This window comes from Phoca vitulina, unplaced genomic scaffold, assembly GCF_004348235.1.
Source record: "Phoca vitulina isolate PV1807 unplaced genomic scaffold, GSC_HSeal_1.0 scaffold92, whole genome shotgun sequence".
NCBI lineage: Eukaryota > Metazoa > Chordata > Mammalia > Carnivora > Phocidae > Phoca > Phoca vitulina.
The window spans coordinates 1,303,814-1,316,962 of record NW_022589795.1 but is presented as its reverse complement, the minus strand read 5'-3'; positions in this window follow the sequence as shown (position 1 = coordinate 1,316,962).

The following is a 13,149-nucleotide window of genomic DNA, read 5'->3' as shown; positions in this document are numbered from 1 at the left end:
AGTGATATATATATATATTTTTTTTTAGAATAGAAGTTTAGATTTTCAAGTTTTTTTTTTTTTAAGATTTATTTATTTATTTGAGAGAGCGAGAATGAGAGAGAAAGAGAGTACATGAGAGGGAGGAGGGTCAGAGGGAGAAGCAGACTCCCTGCTGAGCAGGGAGCCCGATGCGGCACTCGATCCAGGGACTCCAGGATCATGACCTGAGCCGAAGGCAGTCGCTCAACCAACTGAGCCACCCAGGCGCCCGATATATATTTTTAAAAATATTTATTTATTAAGTAATTTCTAAACCCAGTGTGGGGCTCGATCTCATGACCCTGAGATCAAGAGTCAACACTCCTCTTACTGAGCCAGCCAGGTGCCCATGTGAGGTGATATTTTATTATGGTTTTAATTTGCATCTTCTTGAGGAGTTTCTGTATTTTCTTTCTTTCATTTGTACTTGGAGATTATATATATATATATATAGTCTCCAGGAAGTCAATACAATTTTATTATAGCCCTGGATATAGACAAGGAGTAAATAAAAGTAACAGATACCAAGTTATGAGAAACAATGCTGCCTGCTTACCTGCACAAGCAGAAATCATTCTGTAGCAGTGCATAGACCAAAACCTCACACACTGGGTCACCTAGACCTCTGAAGGGAGCAGGGGGCTGAATCAGGTGACCAACTGACATTTTCAAAGATTAGAGCTAGTTAGAAAAAAGCTTTTCAAAACTTGCTTGGATTTCCCATCAGTAAGTGCATATTGCCTTGTAAAGGGTAGACTGGGGACAAGGAAAAGAAACTCAGAGCTAATGAGTGGGTAGTAAAGGTTGACAACATTCCATGCTGGAATTGATTACAATGTCATCCAGGAGGTATGATCTGGAATCCCCGCCCCCCCCCCCGGGCTCCCACCCAGCTCAAGCGGACTCCAGCTGCCCTTGGCCACATTGTCTGCTGGTCCAAGCAACCCCATCCCACCACCTCTAGCCTAGAGAGCAGCTAATGGTGGTGGTGGCGGCTGTGGGGTGAGGTGAGAGTGCAGATGAGGCTCGTGGTTGGCAATGTTGTGGAGGGGGGGTGTTCTGCATTGTCAGGACTGCGAGGCCACGGGTATTAGGCCTCATCAGAAAAGATGGCCCCTTCCCTCTACTAGATTAGCCCTCCTCAAAAGTATTGAGGAACTATTGTGGTGATCCCTGGGGACTAGAGTTTTTATGGTCTGAGGTGAGTCGAGGGTGAATAGGGCAGATCCTCTGACAAAATATTCAAAGGCCACTGTCTGGGTCTCCACAGGGCTGCTAGGAGCCAGAGCGTCTGACTCGGGTGGGGTTCCATCATATGCCTCAGCAGATGAGAAGCCAGTGGAGAGTCCTATCTTCTGGAAGAACCACAGGGAGAAGGCTCGTGTTGATAAAGTCATGATGGGGCTGATAACCCATTCTGGGCATACTGAGCAGCCTTCTGGCAGGCTGCCCTCCAGGAAGGGGGACCCTCTTGGTCAGAGCAATTGTGTACATCATGAGACCATTTACTAGTCTTTACCTTTCCACCCTCCAGCTCCTTCCTGCTGCCTCCAGCAAATTTTTATCATGTGCAGAAAAGAATGAGGCCCCAAAGGACCTGACTCTGCTAGAAAGCTGACTGAAGAGAGAAATTGTAGAGTTCTCAGATCCTCAACGGACTTGTGGATATTTGAGGTGAATACCGTGGACAAAGCATGTGCGTTGCTAGAGATTTGGCTGAGGATCCACTCAGTTAGAGACCTGTCTCCCAGAGGCAGGGTTCCATCATTTCCCCCAAATCCTGTCAGCTTCCCCTTCAAGAAGTTCTCCAGTTTAACTCAACAAATGTTTCCTGAGCAAAGCACTTTGCCTGGCTCTCTGAGGATTCAAAGTTAAATCCCCATGTTCTCAGGGACCTCGACAATGTGGTGGGGCAGAGAGGCCAGGCCTTTAACAGCCATGTCAACTGGAGGACCCTTTAATTAAAGCTGAATCCATTTGTACAAATATAAATGAGTTCCTTATTATTTTGTTCTCAGTGGAGATGACTCAAGACTTACTAACGTCCTCTGGGGAAATGACCAGCTGAGTCTGGGAAGCAATGAAGATGGAAAATTATAGAGGCCCCCCCCCTTTTTTTTTTGACAGGTACACTAGCCAGGCACTCCTCAGGCACTTTCTCCACAAACAGAAACTCAGAGGCCTGGGGATCTTGGTTTGGGAAGAACATGAAGGAAAGGGGCCAGAAAGTACAGTCTGGTCTGTTATTAAGTAAGCACAGCTGATTCCAGTGTCCTGGCACATCCTTCTCCAAGAACAAGTTTGACTCACTCAATCGAACAAGTTTATTTGCCGACAGGAAAGTGAAGAGGAAAAGGAGCCAGAATTTGCCACACACCTCATCCAAAAATTGTATTTCTTACCAAAAAAGAAATTCTGACTTCACCTGCAGCCATGTCCTCTATTCTGGTTGGGGCTCTGCGTTCTGTTGAGGAAGGAGCTGCCTTTACCTCGCTCAGCTGTCATCACTAGAGGGGTCTTGTCTGCACACGGAAGCAGGGATGCAAAACCCAGCTTCAATCCAGGGCTTTGAGCAGAGTAGATTTCTCTGAAGGATGATAGCTCAAACTGTACAAGATCCAGTTTTATTTTTTTTAATTTCTTTATTTTGGGGTGTGTGTGTGTTTTGTTTTCCTATGAAGTGATCAGTGGGGGTAAGGTGTTTAGGGGTAGACAGTAGACACTGGCTGGATTGACGACTGTCACCCTTTCAACGAGTGACCCAGTTCATTTTTTACGAAAACATGTTGGGGAAAGCAGGTGGAGGGAGAGGTGGGTTAATCATTGTTAGCCAGTGAAAATGGCTGACTAATCTCTGGCGTGGTGAGAAAGTTCAGCTTCAGGACCTTGAACTGTGCATCTATTGACCAGGTGAAGTGAGCATGGTTGATGTCTCAGGATGGGCTGGACATTTTGTCCACAGAAAAATCCTGGAGGGCATTTGCTTCATCGTCAACAGTGAAGAACTCCCCGCTCGCTCCCTTTCTCCTGCCAGCCCAGGGTCTGCCTTCTACCAGCATCAGGTGGATCAGGAGAACTTTTACAGGAAGCATGGACGGACCGTCCTTTGCCTCCCGGCCATCTTCCTTAACCGTCCTCCCCAAAGACGCTGTTGTTCCCTCCAGAGAATACCCTGTTTCCACAAATGGTCAACCAGCCCCCTCCCCACCAGACGGTAGACAGTTCTCCCACTCTTCATCAACCCTGTGGCAGGGCCAAATCACCCGAGCCCTCAGGACACATTCTTGCTGTCAGATTTGATCCTTCCTGCCAGGCGTTAAACTTTGTCGATGGTGCACTGCACAGGCAGAAGCAAGGGAAGTAAGTCTCCAAAACAGTGGTCGGAACTATTTGCAAAAAGCTCATTTTCCCCTTTGTTTTGGTCTGTACCCCAGAGGCAAAGAGGGGGTGTCTGAGGTGAGACGGGAAATGTGACTCAAGCTAAGGATCCAGTCCCAACCTGCCATGCCCTCCTTGCTTCTTTTTTTTATTTTTTATTTTTTTTTAAAGATTTTATTTATTTATTTGACAGAGAGAGAGCACAAGCAGGGGGAGCAGCAGAGAGAGAGGGAGAAGCAGGATCTCCGCTGAGCAGGGAGCCCGATGCGGGGCTCCATCCTAGGACCCTGGGATCATGACCTGAGCCAAAGGCAGAGGCTCAACCGCTCAACCGACTGAGCCACCCAGGTGCCACCCCCCCTCCTCGCTCCTTGCTTCAACTCACAGATTCTTCGAAATTCTTTGAAAGAATCAGGACCAGGGAGAGAAGAAGGGAAGGGAAACTAAGTCCTACAGCAGCCAGAGCTCAGCCAGGTGGGAGGTGGAGTGAGGTGGGGGCTGTGGGGTATCGGTGGCTGTGGGGCAGAAGGAGGGTCTTTGGTTTTCCTCAGAAGATTCTCGGAAACACTCTCAGGCCTCCAGTGGGCAGCCCCGGAGACCGCCCCTCCCCCACCGCTATCACTAGGATTTAAAAGGAAAAGAAAATATTACAAGGGAATATTAAAGAGCTATGTGACCTTGGCTGAGTCACTACAGTTGTCTGGGTTTGACTTTTGTCAACAGTTAAATCAGACTTGGCGACTGTCACCCTCTGTTCTGAGTTAACCTTCCTGAGTCTTTGGTAGCTCCAGGGAGGTGGTGCCTGGCTTTTAATGATCTAACAGAAGTCAATGATCCATGATTGCTCGAAGGAAAAGATAAATATTTTCATATCTTTTTCATTAAAATACTTTCTAAAGTCCTATAGTCACAGGGCGCCTGGCTGGCTCAATTGGGGGAGGGGGCAACCCTTGATCTTGGGAGTGGGTTTGAGCCCTACATTGGGGTGTAGAGATTACCTAAAAAAAAAAAAAAAAAAGGCGGGACGCCTGGGTGGCTCAGTCGTTAAGCGTCTGCCTTCGGCTCAGGTCATGATCCCAGGGTCCTGGGATCGAGCCCCACATCGGGCTCCCTGCTCAGCGGAGAGCCTGCTTCTCCCTCTCCCTTTGCCCCTCCCCCGCTTATGCGTGCTCTCTCTCTCTCTCTCATATAAATAAATAAAATCTTTAAAAAAAAAGGCAATATAGTCACACAGTTTTTAAAAAATTCAGAGTTCAAAGGAGTATTCAGTGAAGCCAGTTCCTCCTCCTACCTCTGGGCACCTTCCAGACACTGGTGGGGCCAGCATGCAGCCCAGAGCTGCCGGGGGCCAGGGGGGCCAGGAAGCCCCCCATGGGTCTCCAGTGGAGGGGAGCTCCCCCCACCAAAGCAGGCAGCCAGCCCAGACCCAGATTGGAGGAGGGGGCTGTCCCCTCCCCCTCTCTCCTCCCCTGTCTCTTTCTCCCCCAGCTCCGCCCTGCAGTCTTTTAATCAACTCTTTCCTTAATGGCCGCAGCATTTTCATCCCAACCCAAACACCATACTGTACAGCCAGTTATTAGCCCTTCCCTCTTCTGGAGCCCGGCTTGGGGGGACATAATTAGGAAATCAGTAGTCTTGGACCCTCTGAGCCCACACCTTATCCCCTCTGAGAATTCCCAAGTGAGGACCACAATGCAGAGAAAGAGGAAGAGGTGAGGCCTGGAATTGTCCAGAAAACAAACAGTGAGGCTTCCCCGCCCCCCAGGCCTGCAGAGGGCCAAGGAACTATTCTGAGCTATGAAAACACCGCAGGGCTCTGCTAGGAAGTAAACAGCCGTCTGTCCCGCCAACGCCTGTCTCCCTGGACACGGGTCCTGACAGTGCCCGATCTCCGGCCAACAGGCAGGAGACAGAGGGAGAAAGGCAGGGAGAGTCTTGCGTGCCTCCCTCCTCTAGGATGAAAAGGAAAGACAGTGTTTGCTCTATTTTTAGGATTTTAAAGATTTCCTTCACTTTAGTAGGGCTGAAGTGGAAGGAGGGTGGCACTGGAGTCCCGGAAGTCAAGGGGATCTCTCCAACCTTGAATTCCAGAAGGCAGGAAGCCTGCTGCTCCCTCCTCAGCCCTGTGCAACCTCAGCCTCTGCTCTCCTGGGGACTCACCATGACCTTCTCACTGTCAGCTCTGCTGGTTGGTCTTTTCTCATCCTTCTTCTTCCTTGATCTTTTGGTCACATCTGACATTTCTGACAGCTGTCTTGAAGCGTTCACGCTCTTTGCGCTCCAGCAAGCTCTCCTTTCCTTTCTCCTCTTCCTCCTCCCACAGCATGATGTTGGACTCTGCTTGGACACCACTTGGATGTCCCACACATTCCCCTTCCAGACCTGTTCCTCCTCCGGACTTTCTTGCTTTGCATACACCTCTCTTCTTCTGCCATCCTCCAGGCACTGAGCCTGGCACTTTGAGTCATCCTTGATGCCGCCTCATTGGGTTCTGACCATATATTTTCTACTCTTGCTTCTCCTTGTCAATCTCTCTGCTTAGACCTGCTGGTCACTCCCTTACCTAATTATCTCCTACTCCCCTTCTCGCTGCTGGCCCAAGCCATCCAATATACTACTGGCAAAAGAGCCTTCTTACAATACAGCTCTTCTCACTTGTCACCTGGAAAATATCCAGTGGCTCCCCATTGCCTCCAGAGTGAAGTTCAAATTCAAGCTTACTCACAATCAGACCCCAGGTTATCTTTCTAGTCTCATGTTTCCAATCTCTCCTTCATGGACCCCCTCACTCTAGTTTTATACTAGATGGGTTTGGATTTCCCAGATGCATCTTGGTTTTCCTAAATTTGCTCTTCCCTCCACCTGGAATACAATTTTCCCCATCCCCACGTGTCCAGATTCTAACCATGTTCAAAGGCAAGCTAATAAAGCCTTCCCAACCCACCAATGCTCACCCTTCCTCAGCTATAAAGGATCACACTGACCTGAACTCCCCTAGCACTTCACTGTTCCTATCTTGGGGGCACTTCTCATGTTCAAACCTTGCATTACAGTTACTTTGCTTATGTCTCAACCCTTTCCCTACTACCCTGGGCCCTGAGGGCCATGAAAACTTCCCTTCCAGCCTTCAGAACCAGGTTCTGTGTGTATGTCTAGTACCAGCATGGTGGCCTGTGTAAATGGCTGTGACAGTTCTTCTCATCATGGCCACCTGTCCTTTTGCATTGTGACTTTGCCTGTCTTCTTATCAACATGTAAAGTTTACATCTCCATTCTTTGAATCTGGGCTTGATCTTCTGCCTTGGCCAGTGGGACATTAGCAAATGTGACGCAAGCAGAGGCTTGGAAAGCCTTCGCTCACTAGGGCGTATCCGTTTGGGGCTGCAATTGGAATCCTGGGCCCCAAAGGGGAAAAGTCAAGGCTGGTCTGCTGAGACTCACTGCTGTAACATGTGAACTGACAGCCAGCCCCAGCTACCAGACATGTGAGTGACACCAAATTAGACCATCCAGCTCCAGTGCATCTGCCAGAGATCTGTGGTTGGGTGAGTGATCCCGGCTGACTCCAGCAGAAGTTCCCATCTGAGCCCAGCCCAGATAGCTGACCTATGGAATAAAGAACAAATAAAACAGTTTGTTGTTTTAAGTCATTAAATTTCAGGGTGGTTTGTTATGCAGTAACAAACACCCAGCAGATGCTGGTTAATAAACTATTAAATACTAGCTAGTATTCATTGAGCATTTACGATATGTCAAGAACTGGTTTTGGAAAATTACACGGATTAACTCATTGAATCCTCATAAAAATTCCAAGGTAGATTTTATTACTGTCCCCATTTTACAAGTGTGGAAAATGAGCTACAGAGAAGTTAAGTAAGTTGCCCAGCGGTGACATTTGCCAGATCCAAATGTCAGCAATCTGGTTCTAGAAGCCACACCATGAACACCATACCATGTTGTGGAATGAGTGAACTCATTGAGGATGTTGCCTCACAAACACCATTTCCCACAGGCATGCCAAATTCTACAGCATTTGGGGGTCCACAGCTCAGCTTCTGCCTCTAACCCTCCCACCCCGTGCTTCTTTGGGTCTATCCCAGGCTCTGGGCCTTTCCTGTTTCAGGAAAAGCCCGGCGTGGGGAACTGATTTACAGATCTGCCAATGTCCACCTACTCAGAAACCTTCTGTGCCATCTCCCCCCCTTCCTGTGACCTTTGCTGGGTAATGGTTCCAGCGGTGCAGGTCTCATCTGGAGAGGGAATGCTCAGGCTCAGCGTGTCAGTGTCGCCCTTTGGCCCCATGTCCTGGCTTAACCGGTACAACCAGGGTGATTTCTCACTTGGAATCTTTGGGCTTTCTTAGATCTTCCTTTCTGAGGTAGTCAAAAAGGAAAAACTGGATATGAAACGGCTTTTTACAAAACTGAGAATTACTTGAATATAACAATAGTTACTGTTTTTTCAGATTTCAACAAAGATGTATTTAAGCACCAATAATGGACATGACACCATGCTAGGCGCCAGGCCAGGGAAGCCAACAGGACATGGGTTTTGCCCCTGAGAGCTCAGTCTCTCAGATGGGGAGTGAAGGGAGGATACGTGGAGATGATGAACTAGGAATCAGTGAATGAACCTCTTTTGTAGGGTTCTGTCCAAAGTACCAAGGGAACAGGGAGAACAAAGCAACTAGGTTTGCTCAGGGGGTGCTATTTGAGGATGAGTAAATGGAGGAAGGAGGAGGAAGGGGGAAGAGGAAGGAACCAGAGGAAGGAAGGAGGAGAGTGCAGAGACGCGAGTGGTTGGGAATGGACTGGGGAAAGACACATGGTTGGGGCATCTGGAGTGTGGGACATCAGGATGGCAGGGGCTGCTGAAACCAGTTTGTGAATGATCTCATATGTCTACTCTCTAGTAAGGAGCTCTGAAGATTTATTTACACTTTTATTTTTTTAGAGAGAGAGCAGGTGCGTGCGAGCCGTGCTGGAGGGGCAGAGGGAGAGGGAGAATCTTAAGCAGGCTTAAGATTTCACCCAGTGCGGAGCCTGATGTGGGGCTCGATCTCATGACCCTGAGATCATGACCTGAGCTGAAAACAAGAGTCGGATGCTTAACCAACTGAGCCACCCAGGTGCCCCCAAGGAGTTCTGAATATTTATAAGGATCAGTTGGCCAAGGAAAAACTGTAGGAAGAGAAGGGAAGGAAGGTGAGGATTTGCTTGCAGTGAGTTTCTGCTCTGGAAGTTAGATGTGAAATCCAGGCAAGGCTGGGTGGGTTGTGACAGGAGAGTCTGGCTGATGTCTCCAGGACACCCCATGATGGTTTCTTGGTGACTTCACCACAGTCCAGGGGAGGGACATAAATCAGAAACCAGATTCATCAGATCACCAAGGGAGATCATCTTTCAGGGAAGATCTAAATTTATCAAAGTAACACCTGCAGGCTAATCTTCATTTACAGTAACTGTCAAAGCCAAAGCAATTTTTATCAAGATACCAATTAATTCATTTCCACAAGAGATATAATTGACTTGCCCATTTTCTTCCCATGACCAAGGTGTGGTGGGAAGCTGGCCCAAGAAGCTGTGAATCAGAATCAGCAGTTGGTCATGAGCTAGGTTTGACAGGGTCTCGTGCCTCCATCCAAGCGTCTAGTGTGCCTCCAGGGCTAGACATGCCCAGCCTTGGGCCGGGTCCTCTGTCCTAGACATGGTCAGATTGTCCTGCTGGGACAGACTCTGTAATGCCCCTTTTCTGTGCCTTCTGATGAACACATTACTTCTATATCTTAGACACATTCTTTGTAGATCTTTATATATCAAGCCTCCTCTGGCCAGCTTGGAACTGAACTGCTGTCCCAGGGTTTTCACAACCTTGGATACATGTTAGAATCACCAGGGGGAGACTTAAAAGCTGCAAATATCTTGAGCCTCACCCCCAGAGATTCTGATGTGATTGGTCTGAGGTACAGCCTGGGCAGGTGGAGTTTTACAAGCTCCACCAATGATTTAATGCGCAGTCAAGGTTGAGAGCCTTTGCTTTAAGGCAACTGTGCATATTTCTGCTCTGGTCCATTGCGTGTTGATTTTGCTCTTAGAGGGTCACTTACCATGGACCAGGTGTCAAGTTCAACAATGCTTCTCAAGCATCACCTTGTTGAATTCTTTAACCAGGCCTGCCAGGCAGTGAGGAAGAGCAGTGGGATGGGAGAAAGCAGTCAGATATAATACCACAAAGACTTGGGTTCAAGCCCAGCCTCCTGCTTACTAGCCAGATGACTTGGGGCAAGTTACCTAATCCTTCTGAATCTTACTTTTCTCATCTGTAAAATGGGAATGATAATAATATCTGCTTCTCAAGGTTGTTGTGAAGCAACAGATAGAAATTAGCTCACCATCGTAGTCTCCACCATACTGGCTCCATTTCAGTGGGAGAAGCAGGAAAAACTGAGACATCACGCTCCTTGAGGGGCCTTAAGAAAGGGGGAGTCCCCCCATCATATTCTGGCCCACAGACATAAGGTCAAGGAGTATGAGGAACATGCCATAGGCAGGTGTCTAGGATAAAAGCCTTATAATTGATTTCCCTTCACAGAGTCCAGACGTGGGGAGGAAGAAGAATTCTACAGAAGCTGCAGATACCTGCCTGCAGAGCCTGAGTAGAGCAAACATGGGCAACCATTGGCCATGGGCCACATTTTGGAGTGGGGACACGAAGCAGGTGCACTAAGAGGCCAGCTCACATGGATAGTGTGTGTGTGTGTATGTGTGTGTGTGTGTGTGTGTGTGTGTGTGTGGTAGTCGCGGTCCTTTCAGTGGGGTCTGTAGGTCCAACAGTCCCCGGAGGGCCCACATCACCAGACTTCTTTCCCACTCACCAGGTTGTCCCCACAATTTTGCTACTCTGACCCTTTGGGCTACATTCCTCAGGGTCTGGTTGCTCTTTTTCTTGTGGCTGGAAGGGTGTGTTCCCAGGAAGGCCTTCCAACAAGGCTGCCTCAGGGCTTTTCCTGAGAGTTCCCTGTGCACCCACTCCTTTGGGGTGGCTCAGATTGTCCCCTCTGACCCCACTGGGGAGCCCCCTCGCACCCTCATCGGTTAGCCGGTGAGCTACAGCGGCAGAGCCCCTCAGGCAGACCTCAGCCTGGGGGCACAGGCCCCCTCTCCCCATCCTTGCAAGTGGAGAAGCAGAGCTGGAACTGCCGAGAGAAGCATCATCCTTGGCTCCTCCCCCAGCATTTGCTTGGTGGTGGGTGGGAGGCAAGATGAGAGCATCTATACCCATCAAGGTTCAAAATTTTTTTTTTTTTAAAGATGTTATTTATTTATTTGACAGAGACAGACACAGCCAGAGAGGGAACACAAGCAGGGGGAGTGGGAGAGGGAGAAGCAGGCTTCCCGCTGAGCAGGGAGCCCGATGCGGGGCTCGATCCCAGGACCCTGGGATCATGACCTGAGCCGAAGGCAGACGCTTAATGACTGAGCCACCCAGGCGCCCCAAGGGAGGCAAGATGAGAGCATCTATACCCATCAAGGTTCAAATTTTTTTACACAAGAAAACACAAGAAAGTAAAAAGAGAATATTTATCTGGGCTGAGAGGATAAAGAGACACTAAATCACTGAGCCTAGAAACAAAATGGAAAGAAGCATCAGCTTAACTGTCTTAACCAGCTCTGCCTTCACCCCTTCTCCATCTGAGAGCTTTTCACCATATCCTGCTGCTATTCTTGAATCAAGAATGTGGTTCCCATGGCTTTTAGTCTTTGTATGAAGGTCCCTTTGCCAGAACTTAGGTCCTTTCTGGCTCACCTGGCTGAGCCTGGGTGTGTAGGCAGTTCTTGAGGGAACCACAGGATTTCCACGGTGTCTGAACTCTGGTTTGCCATTTCTCTCTGCTCACAAGCTGAGCTGGACCCGAATCTCTGTGCCCTCAATTACCTTCTTGCCACGGCCTGCCCTCCCCGAGGGCTGGGTCAGTGGCCCGGACTTCCTCCTGGGGAAGGAATCCCCTCTCTGCCTGACCCCACAACCCCCTTCTCTAGAAAAGAGACTGACAGAAGTAGGCAAGCTATCAAAGCAGAGGTGTGAACACACATACCCCATGGATTTCTCTGGTCTGGAGGCACCTCCCCACCTTACTCCTGCCCCCACACTCTTTTCTGGAAAATATTCCAGTTTTTATTTATGCCCATCCATAGTTTACACCCCAGGAAGGCCAGTGGGGATGGGAGGACCTGGAGGCTGTTGCCTGACCAGGCCAGCTGGTCCCCACTGAGACACCCCTGGTCGTTGGCATGCCCGCCCCGGATCAGACAGCTCCTGGTCTGGGGCCCAGGCTCCTGATGCTTTCTGGTTCCTATCTTCGGTGACGTTCTGGTCATCTGTGTTCGCTGCTGCCGCGGAGGCCCCTGTCACTCTTGGCCCTGGGAACATTCTACCCACAAAACCCCCTCAACTGCTGCTGTCACCTGACCATCCTACCCTTTCTCAAAAGCTTATTCCACACGGTCTCCGTCCATGGCAGGAACTCAGAAGAAGATTATTCGGCAGTGTAAACAGATGACAAGATGACAGGAGGAACATTTTTATTCAGGTAGTGAGAGGAAGGAAATGCCAGGGAGGAGAAGCTGAAGTAGCAAGAAGAGGGGGAGGAGGAAGAAGAGAAACACAGGGAGGAGAAGGAATGTGCTGGAATAAGAGGGACACAGACCTAGTGGGGACCCTGCCCTGGTACTTGAGAGAACAGCTGGTCTCTAGAGGCCTCATCTTCAGATTCCAGACCGAAGGGCAGAGGAGGAGCCTGGCAGGCCCCAGAAAGCTTCTGAATGTTAATGACACTCAACTGTACATCTAAAAATGATCACTTTTTGTAAATTGTAAATTTTATGTAATGTATGTTTTAGCACAATTAAAAGAAGAAGAAAGGAAAAGTAATGGTGCAGTCACTTTGGACAACAAAGTGTCTGCGGTTTCTCAAAAAGTTAAGCCTCGGGTGACCATGTGCCCCAGCAGTTCCCCCCACTCCTGCCCCGGCGTGTGCCCGAGAGAAACGAAAACGTCTGTCAACGTGAGAGCTTGTCCACGAATGTTCACAGGAGCATTGTCCACAAAGTGGAAACAACTCAAATGGCCATCAGTGGAAGAGTGGATGAACAAAGTGTGGTCTATCCATGTGGTGGAACGGTGCTCAGCCATAAGGGACCAACACAGCTCAGAAACGTGATGCTGAGGGAAAGAAGCCAATCACAGAAGGCCACGTACTGTACGAATCTATTTATACGAAATGTCCAGAATGTCAGCAAATCTATAATGACAGAAAGACGAGTGGTTGCCTAGAGCCGGGAAGGGGTTGGAGGGGAAAGAGAGAGTGAGTGCTAACAGATCCCAGGTTTCTTTCTCAGATGATGAGAATGCTCTGGAATTGGATAGGGGTGACAGTTGTACAACTTTGTAAATATACTAAAACCCCCTAACTTGTACATATTAAAAGGGTGGATTTAATGCATGTGAATCATATCTTGTTAAAAAAAAAAAGTAAGATTAAAAAACTGTTAGAAGAAACACGAATCTTCTGGGAAAAGCTTGGCCATCAGTCCGGGCTTCAGCTGGCCATTCTCTCTGGGACAGGAACCCAGCAGGTCTCGGGTCAACAAAGCTGAGTCATGTCTCTGCCCCTCCCCCAGTGCCAGGCATCACAGGCTCAGGGTGCTCCCAGCAGGGAGGGGGTGTCAGGGAGGGCGATAGAGAGGGGGC